The sequence below is a fragment of the Malaclemys terrapin genome, chromosome 2 (assembly GCF_027887155.1).
Source record: "Malaclemys terrapin pileata isolate rMalTer1 chromosome 2, rMalTer1.hap1, whole genome shotgun sequence".
NCBI lineage: Eukaryota > Metazoa > Chordata > Testudines > Emydidae > Malaclemys > Malaclemys terrapin.
In genome coordinates, this window is record NC_071506.1 from 238,553,153 (window position 1) to 238,568,210 (window position 15,058).

The following is a 15,058-nucleotide window of genomic DNA, read 5'->3' on the forward strand; positions in this document are numbered from 1 at the left end:
CTAATACAGAGAGTAAGAGGTCCACAGGACCTCTATAACACAGATCCCCTGAGTTCTGCAAGGTTCCTGGTTACCACAAGACTCCACTGCCCTGCAGATCTCATGAACTCCACAAAGTACCAGGGGTTCCATTCACAAGGAGGATGCCACTTTAGGTGCATAAGTCCAACATTTAGGCCCCCCTGGCATTCACAAAACCACCACTCATCTACCAACCACCAGAAGGCAAACTACTTATACACACACTACAACCATTATAATTAGATACAATTATTAATAACTGTACTTAATTACAATCTATTTTCTTCTTCTAATACAGTCTATGTTTTCAAGGAGATTTAACCATGTGGAAAATCTGGAGTAGTCACAAACCATTTTTTAGCTAGAGGGATACAAAGAAATGTTAGACACATGTTAACATTTCAAGGCAGAGCAATTTTGTAATGATCTGAAACTCAAAACACTGTTTGACAAAGTTTATCCAAACATTGCAAAAATCGTACTTAAGCCTTCAGAGTAAATATACAAAAAAAAAAAAAAAAAAAGAAAGAAAGAAAGAAAGAAAGAAAGAAAGAAAAAAGAACAATATACAGAATGTGAAATTCGACTAGATCAGCGATTCTCAAACTTTTCTATATCATGACCCCAAGTTATAACAGAAAACATTTCAGGACCCACTTCCCATTTAGCCAACCATAAGGAAAGGCAGGGTGGTCATGATCCCCTGAAACATGTTTGTGACTTTTAGGTTGAGATACCATGGCCTAGATGATGGTAGATGCACCAACTGGAATATCTAATCAGGAGAGACAAAAAGAGAAGGAAAGATCTTATTCAGTATTTATTTATATAGCACAGGTTGTAAGGATGGATAAGTGATAAGAAAGGAGCAGAAGGATGGACCAGTGGGTAGGGTGTTAATTTGGGATTTGAGAGACTTGGGTTTAACTCCCCGTTCTGCCACAGCCTTCTTGTGTGATGTCGTGTAGGTCACAAGTCTCTCTGTACCAGCTCCCCACCTTTAAAATGGGACTAACAACATTCCCTTACTTTACAGGGATCTTATGCAGATAAGCACACAAGATTATGAGGTGCTCAAATAGGATATTTCCATCTAATTCTTTCAGCTTCTGTCTGTTAAATCCCCAGGAGGGATGGGGCACATGTGACAGGAATCTGTCTATGTGGGCCTGGATTCAGAGCACGGAAAAGCCAAATCAGTGATTAATCAAAATCATACCTAACAAGGCTTCTTTTTTTATTGCTTTGTAGGCCTGATCCTACATGCAGCACTCAGATAAAATTGTCCATTGACATCAAATAGTAATTTTGGCTGAGAATGACTAATGGGTTGGGACGGATCCTCAGCTGGTGCGAATCAGCACCAGTCCATTGAAGTCAATGAAGTTGTGCTGAGGATCTGCCTCTAAATGTTTACACTGTCTGAAACATATTTTTCAGATCAGCATATTTAAAACAATTTCCCGCACGTAAGAGACAAACCATTATACTGCTGGACTGCCAGTGAAAGCAGTTTTACCTACTACATAGGGGTTTGTTGAAAAAAGGAAAATAATCAGCTATTCTCCTCTCCCTCTATAAGGGCTGGTATAATGCCCTTTGAAGTCATTAGGAGTCTTTCCATTGACTTTGGTTCAGGGAGTTAAGCATGGGAACTTGGGAAGAGAGCCCTTTGGCTTTTAATTAAGGTTACCCAACTTGTGGAAAGTAGTTTTTCTCCAAAGTTGGATCTCTTTGCTCCACTATTTCATTTCATGTCCCACCCTAGTTCCTGCCTCTTTGCCAGACCAGTACACTTAGCATGAAAATTTCAGCCATTCAGTGTAAGGAAACATTGAATTTAACATGTTTCTCATGGGAAAAATGCTTTTGTCCTCCATAACTGATGTCTGTTACACATGAAATATGTTGTCCAACATAGTCACATATACATATCATAGTGCATATGATACTTTTCTAGTCCTTGTTTCATTCTAAAAAGCAGAATAGTTAAATTCTGTTGTTTTTGAGGTTATGAAATGTATCTGATTGGCTGTCCCCTTGGAGAAACAGAGGCCTTGTCTACACTACAGAGTTTTGTCAACAAAAGTCAGCTTTCATTGACAAAACATTGGAAGAGTACACATTACAATGCTCCTTCCAATCACGAAACTCTCCTGCTTTGCTGACAAAATAAAACCACCTTGACGAGAGGTGTAGAGCTTTTTGCGGCAAAGTGTCAGTGTAGACACTGCACTTGGTTATGTCGCTATAAATGGACTTTAGAAGGTGTCCTGCAATGCCCATCCTGACCACTCTGGTCAGCAGTTAGAACTCTGTTGCCCTGTACCTAGGTATACAGGTATCTGCCCCTCCCCATTTAAAGGCCTGGGAATTTTTGAAATTCCACTTCCTGTTTGCTTGGCATGGAGAGCACACATCGCATCTTCCCAGCTGACCATGGTTGTTCCACGCAGCAAATGCTGTCCCACTTGGAGCACACATGAGTTGTTGGATCTGCTGGCCCTGTGGGGAGAGGAGGCTGTGCCGTCCCAGCTCCTCTCCAGCAGTAGGATCTTCGATACCTATGGGCAGATTTCTCGTGGCATGTTGGATAAGGGCTACGAATGGGACATACATTGCTGTGCGAAGACAAAGGCACTGAGGCAGGCATACCAGAAGGCAAGGGAGTCAAACCATCACTCTGGTGCTGTGATGAAGACTTGCTGCTTTTATAAGGAACTGGATGCCCTCCTTGGTGGCGACCCCATCTCCACTGCCAAGAGGCCCATGGATACTTCGGTGGGGCTGGAGACAGCAGACAGCAGAATTAACCCTAAGGACAAAGTTGTGGATGAGGAGTTTGAGTAGGCGGTTGATGTGGAGCATGCAGCAGCGTCATCCCCCTCCCCTGGGCCAAACTCAACATGTTCAGGGTGTTCGCCAAGCTGAGTGCTTGTCAAGGGACAGTGAGAAACTGATTTGTATTTAAAAAGAAGTGTGTTTTACTATAATGATTCAGTGCTGTGTGTGAACTAAAAATCATGCTTCTGTTTATTGATTCTTGTTCTTCTACAGATGTGGCCTTTAGGAGAACCTCCTACATACCAGTAGAGTGCCTTCACCAGATAAGGAAGTGACCAAGGAGGAGTAAGGATGACATGAGTCAAGAGGTGCTCCAATCCTCGGAGGCCAAAAAACAAGAATGCAGGGCATGGAGAGAGACTTTAAAAGAAAATTATAAAATTTACAGGCAGGACAGAAAGGAGAGCCAAGAGTGAATTTTAATGGATCAGGAGCAGATTACACTGGTCTACAATTTCTGAGAAGTCATCTGCTTCAGAGATAAAATGTGCTATTTATTATGTATTTTGATGTGCTGAATTCAAATATGACAATTAAAACAACTGATTGGCTACTGTTTCTAAGATATTTAAGTTTTTACATTTTATGTCTATGTATATTGTGTAGATAGTAGAGTTTTAATCCTAAATTGTAAACCTAGGTCTTTTCATGTGTTTATGGTTGCTTTACATGATAATATTTCACCTGTCCTGTTTATGTAACACTTTAAAAATCAGCAAAAGGGTTATATAAATAAAATTTATTATGAAACAAAAGGCAAAAAACTATTCTGTACATAGTTTAGTCCTATTCAGTGTCTACTCGGCGCTTCTTGGCTTGTCTCTTGTATTCATTAAATGGAGCATCTCTTGTCACTGTCCAGCAATAGTCTGCAAGCATTGATGGGCTCCATTTGCCCTGATAGTGTTTCTCCTTTGTTGCAATGTCCTGGTGAAATCGCTCGACGTGCTCGTCGCTCACTGCTCCGCAGTTCGGTAGAAAAAAATCTAGATGAGAGTGCAAAAAATGTATCTTTAGTGACATGTTGCAACCAAGGCTTTTGTATGCCTTGAGGAGGTTTTCCACCAACAACGTGTAGTTGTCTGCCTTGTTGTTTCCGAGAAAATTTATTGCCACTAACTGGAAGGCTTTCCATGCCATCTTTTCCTTGTCACGCAGTGCATGGTCAAATGCATCATCTCGAAGAAGTTCACGAATCTGAGGACCAACAAAGACACCTTCCTTTATCTTAGCTTCACTTAACCTTGGAAATTTTCCATGGAGGTACTTGAAAGCTGCTTGTGTTTTGTCAATGGCCTTGACAAAGTTCTTCATCAGACTCAGCTTGATGTGTAAGGGTGGTAACAAAATCTTCCTTGATTCAACAAGTGGTGGATGCTGAACACTTTTCCTCCCAGGCTCCAATGACTGTCGGAGTGGCCAATCTTTCTTGATGTAGTGGGAATCTCTTGCACGACTATCCCATTCGCAGAGAAAACAGCAGTACTTTGTGTATCCAGTCTGCAGACCAAGCAAGACAGCAACAACCTTCAAATCGCCACAAAGCTGCCACTGATGTTGGTCATAGTTTATGCACCTCAAAAGTTGTTTCATGTTGTCATAGGTTTCCTTCAGATGGACTGCATGACCAACTGGAATTGATGGCAAAACATTGCCATTATGCAGTAAAACAGCTTTAAGACTCGTCTTCGATGAATCAATGAACAGTCTCCACTCATCTGGATCGTGAACGATGTTGAGGGCTGCCATCACACCATCGATGTTGTTGCAGGCTACAAGATCACCTTCCATGAAGAAGAGTGGGACAAGATCCTTTTGACGGTCACGGAACATGGAAACCCTAACATCACCTGCCAGGAGATTCCACTGCTGTAGTCTGGAGCCCAACAGCTCTGCCTTACTCTTGGGTAGTTCCAAATCCCTGACAAGGTCATTCAGTTCACCTTGCGCTATGAAGTGTGGTTCAGAGGAGGAGGATGGGAGAAAATGTGGGTCCTGTGACATTGATGGTTCAGGACCAGAAGTTTCTTCCTCTTCCTCGTCTGACTCAAGTGAGAATGATTCTGGTGCATCAGGAACCGGCAGTCCTTCTTCGTGGGGTACTGGGCATATAGCTGATGGAATGTTTGGATAATGCACAGTCCACTTTTTCTTCTTTGACACACCTTTCCCAACTGGAGGCACCATGCAGAAGTAACAATTGCTGGTATGATCTGTTGGCTCTCTCCAAATCATTGGCACTGCAAAAGGCATAGATTTCCTTTTCCTGTTCAACCACTGGTGAAGATTTGTTGCACAAGTGTTGCAGCATATGTGTGGGGCCCACCTCTTGTCCTGATCTCCAATTTTGCAGCCAAAATAAAGGTGATAGGCTTTCTTAACCATAGTGGTTATACTGCGCTTTTGTGATGCAAAAGTCACTTCATCACAAACATAGCAGAAGTTATCTGCGCTGTTCACACAAGTACGAGGTATCTCTGCTCACTTTGGCTAAACGGAAATGTGTCCCTTTGCAAAATCAAACACTGATAAATAAGAGAGCACGACACTGTATGATTTCTAGAGCTGATATAGGGCAATTTGTTCAGCAGAGTGATGTAAGCTTCGTTATGCTTGCATCATCCATGACTTCTAGGAATAACATGATGCAATTCATATCATGTATGACGCAATACCAGCTTCAGATTGCATCATTCATTGTTTTGCCTAAAAAGCAAGTACTGTGCAAACCCAGTCATAGATTTATTCATAGATCCAGTCAAAGGTGTATTTTAGTCATTTTTGGTTTAAATTGAGATCCCCTCCCTTTATAACTCACTTATCCTCCGCCATTCCCAAGTCAAGGGTCGTATATACTGACCCAATAGCATATCTTGAAAACTAGAGCCAATCAACAATTCTAAGCATCATTTTCGTTCTCAGTGGCCCAGAATTAGTAAAGTTTGACTACATTTATTTCAGAAGCATTTTGGCTGTAGAGCAGTGTTATAAAAGTGATGGAGGAGCAAATGGAGATGTTGAAGTCCCTAATCATGCTGCACGCTGAATTCATGCATGCTTCTCCGCCACCGCAGCTGATACAGAACTGCTTTCCATGCCCTCTTGAAACTCCTCCCACATATTCCTTGCAACTTCCTGGCCTGTCCAGGTACCCCATTCACTCCATCCCTTTTGACAGCTTTAAAATGATAGTTGGATTTACACACAGCTATAAGAGCCTACACTGACGTTCATTATTATCTCCCTTCCCACCAAGCCTTTTGTGTGTGTTGTTAATTAGTATTTAATAAAAACAAGCTCTCTGAAAGATAACCAATCTTTATTTGTCTCCTACACATGGTGGTTGCTGCTGGAATTAATACACAGTGGCAATTTGATCATTTGCTGAGTACAAATCATGGTCAGGAATCATCAACATTTTCATGAAAGTTAACAAAGCATGGCAGAGTGCTGTATAGAAAGACACATTACTGGTACTCATTGTCCAAATGGTGCCTCAAAGTCTCCCTGATTCGAATAGCCCCCCATTATGCCCCTCTAATAGCCCTGGTATTTGGCTGCTCAAAATCAGCTGCCAGTTGATCCGCCTACACATTACACCCACAGGGAAACTTTTTACTCTTAGCCTCACAACTATTATGGAGTGCACAGAAGGCTGCTATGACCATGGGAATATTTTCCTCATTTAGGTCTAGCCTGCCATAAAGGCAGCGCCAGTGCACTTTTAATCTGCAAAGGGCACATTCCACAGTCATTCTGCACCTGATCAGCCTATCGTTGAAGCACTCCTTGCTGCTGTCGAGGTTTTCTGGGTAAGGCTTCATCAGCCATAACAGTAAGGGGTAAGCTGGATCTCCCAGGATCACTATGGTCATTTTGACATCCCCCATTGGAATACTCTGATCTGGAAAGAAAGTCCCTGCTTGCAGCTTTTTGTACAGGCCAGTATTCCTGAAGATGCATGCATCATGTACCTTCTCTGACCACCCTGTGTTTATATCAATGAAATGCCTATCTTGATCCAGAAACACCTGCATAGAATAGAGACGTACCCGTTTCTATTGCTGTACTCCCATGCAAGATGGTCTGGGGCCAAAATTGGGATATGTGTGCCATCTATTGCCCCGCTGCAGTTAGGGAATCTCATTGTCGCAAAGCCATCCACTATTTCCCACACATTGCCCAGAATCACTGTCCTTTGTAGCAGGAGGTGATTAATGGCCCTGCACACTTGCATTAACGCAGTCCCAACAGTGGACTTTCCAACTCCAAACTGATTTGCAACAGACCAGTAGAAGTCTGGACTTGCCAGCTTCCACACAGCGATTGCCGCGCACTTATCCACTGAGAGGGCAGCTCTCATTTTGGTGTCCTTGTGCCACGGGGCTGGGGTGAGCTCTACACACAGTTCAGAAAGGTGGCTTTTCACATCAGAAAACAGCAGCCAGTGTTTGTCATCCCAGACCTGCATAACGATGCAATCCCACCACTCAGTGCTTGTTTCCCGAGCCCAAAAGCGATGGTGCACCATGTTCAGCTGCACTAGGAATGCCAAAAGTAATTTGTGTTGTTTATTTCCAAGCACACAGCAGGTCACACAACTCTGATTCCTGTACAGATTGGGAGTTCATGATATACTGCATGACCATCCGCGATGTGTTCATAACAGTGACCACAACACTAGAGAGCAGTGAGAAGCAGGATTTCATTTTATGGCATTTCACATCTTTTGAGCACACAGAATGATGAGCAGCACTTGTTCTTAGGAACAAGCTGGTTCAGCTCTGCTCACCAGATTCCTTTCCAAGTGGCACATTTATTGAGTCCTTGCTTGGGGTGTCCTTCTCAAAGCCTTTCTATCTCAGGTGGTGCACCCTTTTGTAGGGTCTTGTTAAACACACAGGATCAGATAAGAGCTGTGATAAGCATGGTATAAAAACCTAAAAGCAATGTTCAGGAGGAGGGGGTGCCAAACCCTTCACTCAGCAATAACACAAAAGGGAGCAAGTGTAAAGCAGAAAATGGGGAAGAGAAAAGTCATCCAAAGGAAGTATCTTGGGACAAAGAAAGATGATTCTGGTGAAAAGCTCACCTTTTGTAAAAAAAAAAAAATTATCTGTGATTGTGTAATCCATTGCTCAGTGTGTTACATATTTCCCTCTGTGCCTGATCCAGAGAGGATCTGGGTCTGGTATAGCTACCAGCAAAGGCCATGTAACCCTTTAGCTCAAGCTGTAGAGGCTTAATATGCTCTTAGCAGTGGAGGTCCAGGTTCATTTCTGAATGATAACCAAGGTAACAGTATTGATAACTGTATGCCACAAGGACACAGAATGTAGGTTATTATCAGGGTTATCCTAGAACTCCTCCTTGTTATTTTATCCCAACGGATGAGATTAGTAGAGATGCTCTCACAGATAATCCCTAGATTTTCATGTGTTGGATCTGGAGGCAGGGTCTTCTCACTAGAGGACACAGAAATCCAGAATTTGCTTCTCTCATTAATCTCACAGGACCTGAACATGTTGTTTTTCAGGGCAAGCCTTATCTATACTTGAGGGGTGGTTTAACCCTGCGGAGAAGTACGGCTGAATTTCTTTTACTGAAAGGTTGATTGAGTTCTGGTCAGTTGACTTGTATCAGTTTTGCAGTGTTTTAGTTTAGTGTGTGGTTGCAGGACTTATTGTGGCTAGAAAATGGGATAGGCACATTCTATACATTATATGTTATTCAGCTCTTAGTTTTCTGCACTGGCAGATCAGGCTTTGTGTGGCATGACTCTTTTAGTGCATTTGTATCTATAATAGACTATCTATAATAACATGGTCCTGTTCACCCCCCACATTGATCCAGGCAGGATTTTCCATTTACATATATTTTGCTTCTCCATTGTGCTTTGTTTTGGCTTTAAGGTAACAAATGAGGTTCGTAGGGCCCCATTCTCCTCTTACTCACACTGGCACCCACTTGTGTTATTCCACTGGCTTCAGTGGAGTTACTCCTGATTCACACACTCATGTAAACGAGTGGAGAATCATTTCATTACCTGCAATAACATGGACCAGTTTAGTAAGAGCATTGGCAGAGAACCAATCCTTATTCTGCTGAAACCATAAGGCTCCAAAAGCTAATTTTAAAGGACATCACTGGAGTAGAGAGGTCTGTACACGAATCACAAGGAAACTATATCACATATGAAAGATCATATAAATTATGACCACGTTTCTTAATCAAGCAATAATCTTTAGGAATATTCAAGCCATATTCTTCAAATAATGCTCTTCACAGTTAGTAAGGGAATACATGATAATGCTGTTAGCTATTTCTCCTGTCAAATAACACCTGATGACTAAAACACATTTGACAGACATATACAGACTTCCTTTTGGGTGAACTACAAAGAAACATATAGGTCAGTATGATCCAGCCTTTCATTACAACTTTGGAAATATAGGTTTTTACAATGGAATAGCATCTTCACAGTACTTTGACTGTCAAAAACCACAATTTTAGTAATTGTTTATGCATTAGGGAAACCTCAACCTAAATCTGAAACCATGTGAGGGTGAAAAGAGCAACAGCTGACATTTCAGAATAACCATTATGATCTAGTTGGAGATATGAGTCAGCGTGATGAGTCTGACAAGGAGGGGGAACCTCCCCCCAAAAAAAACACCAAGGTGGAAGAGGTATGGGCAAATTTCAAATGTCATTTCAGATGCCAACCCAAGTGCATTACCAAGCAAGGAGACTTTCATCCTGCATATAGGGAAGCAGCTCCCAACTGGTTATCATAGAATCATAGAATATTAGGGTTGGAAGAGACCTCAGGAGGTCATCTAGTCCAATCCCCTGCTCAAAGCAGGACTAACACCCACTAAATCATCCCAGCCAGGGCTTTGACAAGCCAGGCCTTAAAAACCTCTATGGATGGAGATTCCACCACCTCCCTAGGTAACCCATTCCAGTGCTTCACCACCCTCATAGTGAAATAGTGTTTCCTAATATCCAACCTAGACCTCCCCCACTGCAACTTGAGACCATGACTCCTTCTTCAGTCATCTGCCACCACTGAGAACAGCCAAGCTCTTAGGAACCCCCCTTCAGGTAGTTGAATGCTGCTATCAAATCTCCCCTCATTCGTCTCTTCTGCAAACTAAAAACACCTCTACCCCGATATAAGGCGACCCAATATAACATCAATTCGGATATAACATGGTAATGCAGTGCTCCTGGGAGGGTTGGGGGAGGGGTCAAGGCTGCGCACTCCAGTGGATCAAAACAAGTTCGATATAACGTGGTTTCACTTATAACAAGGTAAGATTTTTTGGTTCCCGAGGACAGCGTTATATCGAGGTAGAGGTGTAACTCAGCCTCTCCTCGTAAGTCATGTGCCCCAGCCCCCTAATCATTTTTGTTGCCCTCCGCTGGACTCTCTCCAATTTGTCCACATCCCTTCTGTAGTGGGGGGACCAAAACTGGATGCAATACTCCAGATGTGGCTTCACCAGTGTCGAGTAGAGGGGAATAATCACTTCCCTCGATCTGCTGGCAGTGCTCCTACTAATACAGCCCAATATGCCATTTGCCTTCTTGGCAACAAGGGCACACTGCTGACTCATATCCAGCTTCTCATCCACTGTAATCCCAAGGTCCTTTTCTGCAGAACTGCTGCTTAGCCAGTCGGTCCCCAGCCTGAAGCGGTGCATGGGATTCTTCCTTCCGAAGGGCAGGACTCTGCACTTGTCCTTGTTGAACATTTTCAGATTTCTTTTGGCCCAACCCTCCGATTTGTCTAGGTCACTCTGGACCCTATCCCTACCCTCCAGCGTATCTACCTCTCCCCAAGGGTGCAATTAATCCCATCATCCAGATTATTAATGAAGATGTTGAACAAAACCAGTCCCAGGACCGACCCCTGGGGCACTCCGCTTGATACCAGCTGCCAACTAGACATTGAGCTGTTGATCACTACCCGTTGAGCCCAACAATCTAGCCAGCTTTCTATCCACCTTATAGTCCATTCATCCAATCCATACTTTTTTAACTTGCTGGCAAGAATACGTGGGAGACCGTATTAAAAGCTTTGCTAAAGTCAAGATATATCACATCCACCGCTTTCCCCATATCCACAGTGCCAGTTATGTCATCATAGAAGGCAATCAGGTTGGTCAGGCATGACTTGCCCTTGGTGAATCCATGTTGACTGTTCCTGATCCTGGTTACAACTTTGAAGTTGTAAATGCACATGTGTTTCCATCAGAGGTCACTTGTGCTTCAAACAGCCAAAATAGAGGGTGACGGGGGAATCCAATGGGAAAAAGAGGGTAGCCCTTGAAGAGCTTAAGAATTTTGAAAAAATTTCTCATTTTTGCAAAAATATCACCCAGTGCTTTCTGGCATGCCACCTCCACAAATATCAGGTTTCAGAGTAGCAGTCGTGTTAGTCTGTATCCGCAAAAACAACAGGAGTACTTGTGGCACCTTAGAGACTAACAAATTTATTTGAGCATAAGCTTTCGTGGGCTACAGCCCACTTCATCAGACGCATAGAATGGAACATATAGTAAGAAATATATATACATACAGAGAACATGAAAAGATGGAAGTAGCCATACCAACTGTAAGAGGCTAATTAATTAAGATGAGCTATTATCAGCAGGAGAAAAAAACTTTTGTAGTGATAGTCAAGATGGCCCATTTTAGACAATTGACAAGAAGGTGTGAGGATACTTAACATGGGGAAATAGATTCAATATGTGTAATGACCCAGCCACTATTCAAACCCAAGTTAATGGTATCTAGTTTGCATATTAATTCAAGCTCAGCAGTTTCTCATTGGAGTCTGTTTTTGAAGCTTTTCTGTTGCAAAATTGCCACCTTTAAGTCTGTTACTGAGTGACCAGAAGGTTGAAGTGTTCTCCTACTGGTTTTTGAATGATTTCCCGATGTCAGATTTGTGTCCATTTATTCTTTTGCATAGAGACTGTCTGGTTTGGACGATGTACATGGCAGAGGGGCATAGCTGGCACATGATTTGCTTCAGGTTGGGGGGCTATCTCTAAGCGAGGACTGGTCTTCTCCCAAGATCTGTGAGAGTGATGGATCATCTTTCAGGAGAGGTTGTAGATCTTTGATGAGGCACTGGAGAGGTTTTAGTTGGGGGCTGAAAGTGACGGCTAGTGGCCTTCTGTTATTTTCTTTGTTGGGCCTGTCCTGTAGTAGGTGACTTCTGGGTACTCTTCTGTACACCAGTTAGATCACAGCTATCCATGAATTGTGGAGGTCAGCAGAATTCCTTCTGACCAGAAGATAACAAGAGCTGGATGATTTCTCTGTGTCTTAGATCCATAGATTTCAAGGCCAGAAGGGACCATTGTGAACTTTTAATCTGACCTCCTGTATAACACAGGCCATAGAACATCCCCAAAATAATTCCTAGTGCAGCTTAACTCCAACTGTGTGAGCTTAACTCCAACCTTCTTGACTTTTAATTACTGCCTAATTTCCTTCCCATGGTGCCATAGTGAATCTCACTGATTTGTGTAGAAAAACTCTTCTGTTGTTTCACTTCCCTGCCTTTGTCTGCCTGTCTATCCTTAGACTGTAAGCTTCTGGGGGCAGGGACCATCCTTTCTTGTATGTTTGGAAAGGCCCTAACACTCTGTGGGAACTATCACAAATGAATAGTAATTGTACACCTGCTTTCTTTATACCAAAACAGGGCATCCACAGTGTGAATCTAACTATAGAATGAGGCTCTCAAATGATTTGTGACATACAGGTGCTGTGAGAACACAGGCTGAAACTTTTGAAGCCGTGCAAAGGACTCTGGGCTGTTTGAGACAGTGCTCTGCTAAAGCACAATAGGGAACCTTTGGAGCGCAGCAGCAGGATCTTAATGGACCAATCAGTGCACACCAAGTTAGTGGCTTTAGAAATCCCACCCCTGTAGTGCTCATTTCCCCACTGTGTAGACAAGCTCTCAGATATGGGAGATGTGTGGCGAAATCCTCTACACTGCTTTGAAAATCTCAAGCATTTTGTGTATTCTCACCAAATAAATGGCAGATTCCTAAACATCTCAAACAATGTTGCTAAAGTTACCCTCAGAAATTAGATAAATACATAAATATATATTAGGAACCAGACTCCTAAAATCCCTGTCATGTTAATTTGAAAAGATACTATTAAACAGCTAGTAAATATAGTTCCATCATTTTCTTGCCTTCTTTTGGCTGTGGAGGAGGGTAATATGGCCAAAGAGCGCTGACCTGTGCACTTACACTCGATAACTGCATATTTATGTGTGTATAATGGATACATGTGCAAGGAGTGGCATAACTAACTGTCCCTGTTATTATTTAGCATTTCTATTATGGGAACACCTGGAGACCTCATTCAGGATCAGGGTCCATTTGTGCTAGAGGCAGTATAGAGAAAAAGATGGCCTCTACCACAATGCTAATCAGAAGCTATAAGTGTGCTCAGTTGACAGGGGGCAACTAGTTCCCTGCTGCTCAATATGTGCACAGGGTAAGGAAGACACAAGAAGCACCCTGTTGCTTAGCCATGTATTGGTGGGATACAAGTACCGTCCTTGTGTTCCCCAGAGGGCAGGGACTATTTCCTCCAGGGACTCTTTGCTCTGGGACATGATACTCTCCAAATGGATGGGGAGGAGATGAGAGGGGGCAAGTCAATTGTCTTGAGCCCATGGGTAATGTCCAGCTGACTGGCCATGCAGGAGGGAGTGAGCTGCAGCCCCTATAGGAGTGTAATAATGGGCACATTCTGCCCAGGTGCAGTGTTGTTCCAGGCCACGTCCTGCCTCCTAGAGGCAGACTAGTGCCCAGAGCTCCTGCTGGGGTGACGAGACTTCACACCACTTCCAATCTGGAGCTCTGCCATAAAGGCACAATGGAGCCCATGGTAAGAACCTGCATTTTACTTGCTAAATACCATTCAACTGCATCACGCTGTAAGTTAGAAATGGAAAAGACCTATTAGCTCAGCCAGCCCATCTCCCTGCCAAATTGTTCCCCACAGCACATTTTCTAGTTCTTTGTCCATTCTAATTTTAAAAGCCCAAGCAATTGGGCTTCCACCACTTCCCTTTGGAGACTACTTCAAAGCCTAATGCAACTCACTGTCAGGAAGTTTCTCCTTCTATTCAGTCTAAATTCTCCCTCGCTTAATTTCATCCCACTACTCCAAGATATATTGCCATGTACCACACTAAATAATTTCTCCTCTTAAAATACGTGCTGCCTTTAGCCATCACCAAGCGCTAGTATACACATTTAGATGTTTTAATATTTCATCATGTCAGTGTTTCATGCCTATTGATAATTTTTGTTGCTTATCTCTACAGTCCCTCCAGTTTGTTTATTTTACTCTAATAATGTAGTGCCTGGAATCAGCAGAGAATTCACATGTCCGCACACGCATCAGGCAGCACTAAACTGCAATCTATTGCCTATACTCCAGCAGCTCTCACAAACGCTTCTGCCTGTTCTCTGAGTCTATTGGCTGTTGTTATCTCTTGTCTTGTGAGGAGCTGTGTGATTTGTTTCCTTGAGTCTACAGCAGGGGAGCTGTCACTTGATATGTGCATTCTTGGTTTGGATGGTGATATTACCAAAGATACAGGGGCTAGGGATCTGTCCACATGACAACTCTAAAACCAGTGCTATATTAACCTGTGGGTCATGGAGTAGGGCAACAGTAGCTGAGAGACAATACCCAGCAGTCAACAGAGAAACACAAAGATGGCATTTTCATGAACATTTTCCATTTTTGTTCAGATTTGACTTGTTTGTGTATTTCTTTATGGTCCACTGGATGGCTCTCTTATCATTTGGACACTTTGTCCACTATATTCTTGCACTCAATTGAGGTTTTGTCTGTTGCTCATTTAAGGTCTAGGAAACCAACACAGGTTGGTTGGTATTGGTAAGTTTTTATTTTCTGTCCTTAAGAAGCTGAGAGAATAACCATTTTAATTATCCCAGAGTAACAGAAGAGGTTAAGTCATCAGTGCTGAAAACATAGGGGGCTGGTTGTATGGATTTGGGGGAGCTTTCACTTTCTCTTGCTGACTATAACCCCTGTTCTTGATGCTCAGGTGGTCTTCTGGAGAATGCAGTATGTTATGGCGCTACCTGAGATGTCTGATTGCCAGGTAAGTTCC

The 15,058-nt window shown here is 42.8% G+C and overlaps 1 long non-coding RNA gene across 1 annotated transcript in view; it reads left to right on the forward strand.

Annotated features, from left to right (window-relative positions):
* LOC128833002 (uncharacterized) overlaps positions 1-15,058 on the forward strand; it is a 57,769-nt gene that overhangs the window by 26,539 nt on the left and 16,172 nt on the right. Inside the window, exon 2 of the long non-coding RNA XR_008444095.1 lies at positions 14,993-15,049. This is a non-coding gene — a long non-coding RNA (uncharacterized LOC128833002). The remainder of the gene's footprint in view (positions 1-14,992; positions 15,050-15,058) is intronic.